The sequence below is a fragment of the Cherax quadricarinatus genome, chromosome 11 (genome assembly GCF_038502225.1).
Source record: "Cherax quadricarinatus isolate ZL_2023a chromosome 11, ASM3850222v1, whole genome shotgun sequence".
In the NCBI taxonomy this organism is placed as follows: domain Eukaryota; kingdom Metazoa; phylum Arthropoda; class Malacostraca; order Decapoda; family Parastacidae; genus Cherax; species Cherax quadricarinatus.
The window spans coordinates 48,916,978-48,924,880 of record NC_091302.1 but is presented as its reverse complement, the minus strand read 5'-3'; the positions used below and the strand labels follow the sequence as shown (position 1 = coordinate 48,924,880).

The window sequence follows — 7,903 nt, the reverse complement described above, 5'->3', positions numbered from 1 at the left end:
AGTCTTCCAGCTCAGGCTGGCACTGCAGAAGTCTTCCAGCTCAGGCTGACACTGCAGAAGTCTTCCAGCTCAGGCTGATACTGCTGAAGTCTTCCAGCAGAAGTCTCCCAGCTCAGGCTGACATATTTCATCATCACGTATGTAACACATGCTGTGTGATGGAGTATAGCTGGGAAATATTGCTCCCTTTTGTTCCCAGTAACTGTCATATAGAATAGTGTAGAATCATACTACCGATGTATCTAATTTTGCAACCTCCCCCCTCAAAAAAAAAAATCCTTCGGCCTTACACAAGTGGGTCGTGCTGAAGGGTGGGTCGTGCTGAAGGGTGGGTCGTGCTGAAGGGTGGGTCGTGTTGAAGGGTGGGTCGTGTTGAAGGGTGGGTCGTGTTGAAGGGTGGGTCGTGCTGAAAGGTGGGTCGTGCTGAAAGGTGGGTCGTGCTGAATTGTGGGTCGTGCTGACGGGTGGATCACCTAGTTACATTACCTGCCCAGTCACCTAGTTAACACCTAGATGCAGTACCTGCCCAGTCACCTAGTTACACTACTTGCCCAGTCACCTAGTTACACTACTTGCCCAGTCACCTAGTTACACTACCTGACCAGTCACGTGTTTTAACACCTGACTGGGCAGGTGGTGTACTTAGGTGACTGTAAGTAGGTGATGTGTTGGCTGTGTAGGCAGCTAGTGTAGCACCAACAGTCTGGTGCACCAGAAGATAAACAGTGAAGTCTGGTCTCTGTCCGTGCTGAGAAGGTCCGAGGGCCTAGTTGTGATTTGACAATGGTCCAAGATTTACCATATGGTCCCTCTCCTAAGTGCCAGTTTCTTGTGAATTGTTCCAGCCACAGTATTGTGGGTTGTGAATTGTTCCAGCCACAATATTGTGGGTTGTGAATTGTTCCAGCCACAGTATTGTGGGTTGTGAATTGTTGCAGTCACAATATTGTTGGTTGTGAATTGTTCCAGCCACTGTATTTTTGGTTGTGAATTGTTCCAGCCACAGTATTGTGGGTTGTGAATTGTTTCAGCCACAGTATTGTGGATTGTGAATTGTTCCAGCCACAGTATTGTGGGTTGTGAATTGTTCCAGCCACAGTATTGTGGGTTGTGAATTGTTCCAGCCACAGTATTGTGGGTTGTGAATTGTTCCAGCCACGGTATTGTGGGTTGTGAATTGTTCCAGCCACGGTATTGTGGGTTGTGAATTGTTCCAGCCACGGTATTGTGGGTTGTGAATTGTTCCAGCCACGGTATTGTGGGTTGTGAATTGTTCCAGCCACGGTATTGTGGGTTGTGAATTGTTCCAGCCACGGTATTGTGGGTTGTGAATTGTTCCAGCCACGGTATTGTGGGTTGTGAATTGTTCCAGCCACTGTATTGTGGGTTGTGAATTGTCCCAGCCACGGTATTGTGGGTTGTGAATTGTCCCAGCCACGGTATTGTGGGTTGTGAATTGTCCCAGCCACGGTATTGTGGGTTGTGAATTGTCCCAGCCACGGTATTGTGGGTTGTGAATTGTCCCAGCCACGGTATTGTGGGTTGTGAATTGTCCCAGCCACGGTATTGTGGGTTGTGAATTGTCCCAGCCACGGTATTGTGGGTTGTGAATTGTCCCAGCCACGGTATTGTGGGTTGTGAATTGTCCCAACCACGGTATTGTGGGTTGTGAATTGTCCCAGCCACGGTATTGTGGGTTGTGAATTGTCCCAGCCACGGTATTGTGGGTTGTGAATTTTCCCAGCCACGGTATTGTGGGTTGTGAATTTTCCCAGCCACGGTATTGTGGGTTGTGAATTTTCCCAGCCACGGTATTGTGGGTTGTGAATTTTCCCAGCCACGGTATTGTGGGTTATTTGTGAATTTTCCCAGCCACGGTATTGTGGGTTATTTGTGAATTTTCCCAGCCACGGTATTGTGGGTTATTTGTGAATTTTCCCAGCCACGGTATTGTGGGTTTTGTGAATTTTCCCAGCCACGGTATTGTGGGTTATTTATGAATTTTCCCAGCCACGGTATTGTGGGTTATTTGTGAATTTTCCCAGCCACGGTATTGTGGGTTATTTGTGAATTTTCCCAGCCACGGTATTGTGGGTTATTTGTGAATTTTCCCAGCCACGGTATTGTGGGTTATTTGTGAATTTTCCCAGCCACGGTATTGTGGGTTATTTGTGAATTGTCCCAGCCACGGTATTGTGGGTTATTTGTGAATTGTCCCAGCCACGGTATTGTGGGTTATTTGTGAATTGTCCCAGCCACGGTATTGTGGGTTATTTGTGAATTTTCCCAGCCACGGTATTGTGGGTTATTTGTGAATTTTCCCAGCCACGGTATTGTGGGTTATTTGTGAATTTTCCCAGCCACGGTATTGTGGGTTATTTGTGAATTGTCCCAGCCACGGTATTGTGGGTTATTTGTGAATTGTCCCAGCCACGGTATTGTGGGTTATTTGTGAATTGTCCCAGTCATGTGTTGTGGATCGTGTTTTTTTTCCAGTTTCAGGTTAATTGTTTACAGCTTACAGTAAGTAGTTTACAGTGATTTACGAAGAGTTTACTGTGGTTTACAACGAGTAGTTTACAGTGGTTTACAACGAGTAGTTTACAGTGGTTTGTTAAAGTTTAAACTGGCTTGTTTACAATGGTTTGCTTTTTTGTTTACAGGTGATGAGGTGAGGTGACCAAGTGACGTCATCCAGTTAAACAAGGTGAGTGTGGGTTGTGGTGGGTTAGTGTGGGTGGTGGTGGGTTAGTGTGGGTGGTGGGTTAATGAGGGTTGTGGTGGCTTAGTGAGAGTTATAGTGGGTTACTGTGCTTTGTGGTGGGTTAGTACTCTCCTATTTGTGGTTGCAGGGATCGAGTCACAGCTTCTGGCCCCCCCTCTTTGCTGGTCGCCACTAGGTCCACACTCCATGAACTTTGTCATACCTCTTATTAAAGGTGTGTATAGATCCTGCCTCCACTGTCTTACTCTCCAGACTGTTCCACTTCCTGACAACTCTGTGACTGAAGAAATACTTCCTAACATCCCTGTGGCTCATCTCTGAAATATTCTGTCTCTGTCCACCTTGTCAATTCCTCTCAGTATTATATATGTTTATGTTATTAGCGTGGGTTGTGGTGGGTTGTCTTGGGTTAGTGTGAGTTGCGGTGGGTTAGATTCGACCCTCCTTCAACCTCAAGTAATAGAGAAGATTAATTTAGGAAGCTGTTGGTATGATAGATTAGATCCAGAATCTTTTAACAGCGCGTACCGTCGTTCTCTCTCACGCTTCCCTTCCTTACCCCCCTCCTTTTCCGTGGGAAGGCTCCTGGAACAGGGGGGAGGGAAGGTGTAACAGGGGGGCTGTTTCATTGGCTAAGGTGGTATGGTTGCCGCTATGTTTATTGTTCTTGAAATTATTCAGAGTAGGATGGAGAGGCATAGCCAGTGTTGGGTGGTACACTGCCAGTGTTGGGTGGTACACTGCCAGTGTTGGGTGGTACACTGCCAGTGTTGGGTGGTACACTGCCAGTGTTGGGTGGTACACTGCCAGTGTTGGGTGGTACACTGCTAGTGTTGGGTGGTACACTGCTAGTGTTGGGTGGTACACTGCTAGTGTTGGGTGGTACACTGCCAGTGTTGGGTGGTACACTGCTAGTGTTGGGTGGTACACTGCTAGTGTTGGGTGGTACACTGCTAGTGTTGGGTGGTACACTGCCAGTGTTGGGTGGTACACTGCCAGTGTTGGGTGGTACACTGCCAGTGTTGGGTGGTACACTGCCAGTGTTGGGTGGTACACTGCCAGTGTTGGGTGGTACACTGCCAGTGTTCGGTGGTACACTGCCAGTGTTGGGTGGTACACTGCTATCATGTGGGAGTTCGAACACGTGGATTGGGTAAAAATACTCACGTAGGCTGGAAGTACGTATATTGTAACTGAAGTATGTGGAAGGGCGCCACAGCCGAACCTGCCTCTCTCTGCCCCTTGGCTAGACTGACTGAGGAGTGCCCATGGGCGAGGGGGCGCTTGAAATCCTGCTAGGTCAGCAACAATATGAATACAGCCAGTGACTCAGGCAGAGACGGTTGGTAGTGAGTCATCTACTGGTACACTGGTTACTGGTAACTGGTTACTACTACTGGCGCCACAGCCGAACCTGCCTCTCTCTGCCCCTTGGCTAGACTGACTGAGGAGTGCCCATGGGCGAGGGGGCGCTTGAAATCCTGCTAGGTCAGCAACAATATGAATACAGCCAGTGATTCAGGCAGAGACGGTTGGTAGTGAGTCATCTACTGGTACACTGGTTACTGGTAACTGGTTACTACTACTGAGACTGCCAGTGTTGGGTGGTACACTGCCAGTGTTGGGTGGTACACTGCCAGTGTTGGGTGGTACACTGCCAGTGTTGGGCGGTACACTGCCAGTGTTGGGTGGTACACTGCCAGTGTGGGTGGTACACTGCTAGTGTTGAGTGGTACACTGCTAGTGTTGGGTGGTACACTGCCAGTGTTGGGTGGTACACTGCCAGTGTTGGGTGGTACACTGCCAGTGTTGGGTGGTACACTGCTAGTGTTGGGTGGTACACTGCTAGTGTTGGGTGGTACACTGCCAGTGTTGGGTGGTACACTGCCAGTGTTGGGTGGTACACTGCTAGTGTTGGGTGGTACACTGGCAGGTTGGGTGGTACACTGTCAGTGTTGGCTTGACACCTTTACCTTTGATGAGTTTCGAGAGTTTTTCTACTCCCGGAGCCCGGCCATGGGCCAGGCTGTCTGGTGCTAGCTTGGTCAACCAGGCTTTGCTGCAGGTGGCCCGCTGGCCCACATATACGTCACAGCCTGGTTGCTCTGGCACCTGGTGAAGATACTTGTCCAGTTTCCTCTTTAAGGCTTCTACACTTGTTCCATCAGTGTTTCTGATGTCTCTCTGACCGCGGGTTCTATCCCCACCCCTGGTATGATTTGTTTGCAATCGTGTCATAACGATTTCGTGAGTCAAGATGTTGAATAATTTGGGGCCACGGATGTTTATGCAGTAAATTTCTCCACACTACCCAGTGATTCACGGATATTGATACCACGCAGTGATACACGGATATTGATACCACGCAGTGATACACGGATATTGATACCACGCAGTGATACACGGATATTGATACCACGCAGTGATTCACGGATATTGATACCACGCAGTGATTCACGGATATTGATACCACGCAGTGATAAACGGATATTGATACCACGCAGTGATACACGGATATTGATACCACGCAGTGATACACGGATATTGATACCACGCAGTGATTCACGGATATTGGTACCACGCAGTGATACACGGATATTGATACCACTCAGTGATACATGGATATTGATACCACTCAGTGATACACGGATATTGATACCACGCAGTGATACACGGATATTGATACCACGCAGTGATTCACGGATATTGATACCACGCAGTGATTCACGGATATTGATACCACGCAGTGATACACGGATATTGATACCACGCAGTGATACACGGATATTGATACCACGCAGTGATACACGGATATTGATACCACGCAGTGATACACGGATATTGATACCACGCAGTGATACACGGATATTGATACCACGCAGTGATACACGGATATTGATACCACGCAGTGATACACGGATATTGATACCACTCAGTGATACACGGGTGTTTATATCACCCAGTGATGCACGGGTATTGATACCCTCCAGTGATGCACGGGTATTGATACCACCCAGTGATGCACGGGTATTGATATCACCCAGTGATACACGGGTACCAATACCAACCAGTGATACACGGTTCCTGATACCAACCATTGATACACGGCTCCTGATACCAACCATTGATACACGGCTCCTGATACCAACCATTGATACACGGCTCCTGATACCAACCATTGATACACGGCTCCTGATACCAACCAGTGATACACGGCTCCTGATACCAACCAGTGATATACGCGTCTTGATACCACTTAGTTTAGCTGTGTCGCCCGAGCGGCTGGTTTATTGTACACCCGCAGCTCATCCCATGGGCCTTTGTGAGTCCTCATTGACCATTATTACATCGCTGGAAATAAATATCAGGCATTTGAAAATTTACTGCCACTGGTGGCCTGGTGGTTAACGCTCTCGCTTCACACGGCGAGGGCCTGGGTTCGATTCCCAGCCAGAGTAGAAACATTGGACGTGTTTCTTTCCACCTGTTGTCTATGTTCCCCATCAGTAAAATGGGTACCTGGGTGTTAGTCGACTGGTGTGGGTCGCATCCTGGGACACTGACCTAAGGAGGCCTGGTCACAGACCGGGCCGCGGGGGCGTTGACCCCCGGAACTCTCTCCAGATCTCCAGATATATAGTTAATGCAAACAGTACATTGGTCATAATCTCTGTAAATTACCTCATTCACTAAAAAAATATGTCTTCATCTGCTCTATAAGGGAAGTTACTGATAGATCCCTGGCTGCCTTCAAGAAGGACACCTAAAGTCGGTACCAGATCAGCCAGGCTGTGGTTGGTACGTTGGACTACGTGCGGCCGGCTGTAACGGCCTGGTTAATCAGGCCCTGATCCACCAAGATCTCAGTAGTACTAGTTCCTAGTAACCATTTACCAGCAGTATGACTCGCTACCAACCGTCTGTGTGAATCACTTGTTATTCACTGTTGCTGCTGACCAATAGCATGTTTTTGGACGCCGCTCACCCCTAGGCATCATTCGTGACAGTCTTAAAGATAGAGAGGCAGGGCGGGCCTGGTGCTTCCCATATATTCCATTATAATTACACGTACTTACAGCCTACGTGAGTGTTCTTACTCAGTCCACGTTTCGAACCCCCACATGACAAAGAGGCCTGGTCATGGACCGCGCCGCGGGGGTGTTGATCCCCGGAATACTCTTCAAGTAGACTCCAGATAGGTAGACACCCAGGATGCCATCGGAAACAGTCATCTAACACCCAGGATGCCACCCCAACAGTCAGCTAACACACAGGATGCCACCCACAACAGTCAACTAACACACAGAATGCCACCCACAGCAATCAACTAATACACAGGATGCCACCCACAACAGTCAGCCAACACCCAGGATGCCACCCACAGTCACCTAACACCCAGGATGCCGCCCACAAACAGTCAACTAACACTCAGGATGCCACCCACAACAGTCATCCAACACCCAGGGTTACATCACCAGCAACAAATAGTAGCTACGACAGCCCAACTCTAGGTGATTTTTTAGTGGCAGGAAACGAAAAAAGAAAATGGAAGGAAATAAAAATAGTCCACCTTGGAGCCTTGTTGGACTGGAGGCGCAGCCAGTGGCCACCCATGGCCCTCCAGAATTACAACTACTGATGCCAATAACAAAATCCCCCCAACAAACACAGAATACAACCTCGTTCATATTTGCTAATATACAGGGCCTTAAGCCATCCACCAACAACAAAATACCTTTTATCAGAGGAGTTTAATGCAATGTTTGCAGCCTTCACAGAGACTCACACAAAAGATCACTATGACAGTGAAATATGGATAAGTGGTTACAACCTTTTTAGATGCGACAGAAAAAACAGGCAACAAGGGGGGGGGGGGGTTGGCCTGTATGTCAAAGAGTCCCTTATCTGCACGGAGTTGCTGAACACCACAAATGAGGTAGTTGAAGTTCTATCAATAAAGATCGAGAACCAAAACCTAGTCATTGTGGTTGTATACAAGCCACCAGATGCAACCTCACAACAGTTCAAGGAACAGCTACTGAAAATTTATTACTGTTTGGAAAACCTTCCAGCTCCATCCCCAAACATCTTACTGCTTGGTGATTTCAACCTAAGGCATACAAAATGGAAGAATGTAGCAAATAATGTTATAGCTGAAACAATCCCCGGAGGTAGCGC

General features: G+C 48.1%; 1 protein-coding gene across 4 annotated transcripts in view; it reads left to right on the top strand.

The window, feature by feature from the left end:
• The window catches only part of LOC138852565 (hexosaminidase D), a 330,048-nt gene that overhangs the window by 127,976 nt on the left and 194,169 nt on the right, over positions 1-7,903 (top strand). For 3 of the 4 annotated variants that reach the window (XM_070084100.1, XM_070084101.1, XM_070084103.1), the window contains one exon: positions 2,664-2,707. The exons of the other annotated variant lie outside the window; for it this stretch is intronic. The gene's annotated coding sequence lies outside the window, so the exon portion shown is untranslated. The remainder of the gene's footprint in view (positions 1-2,663; positions 2,708-7,903) is intronic. 4 annotated transcript variants of the gene reach the window in all.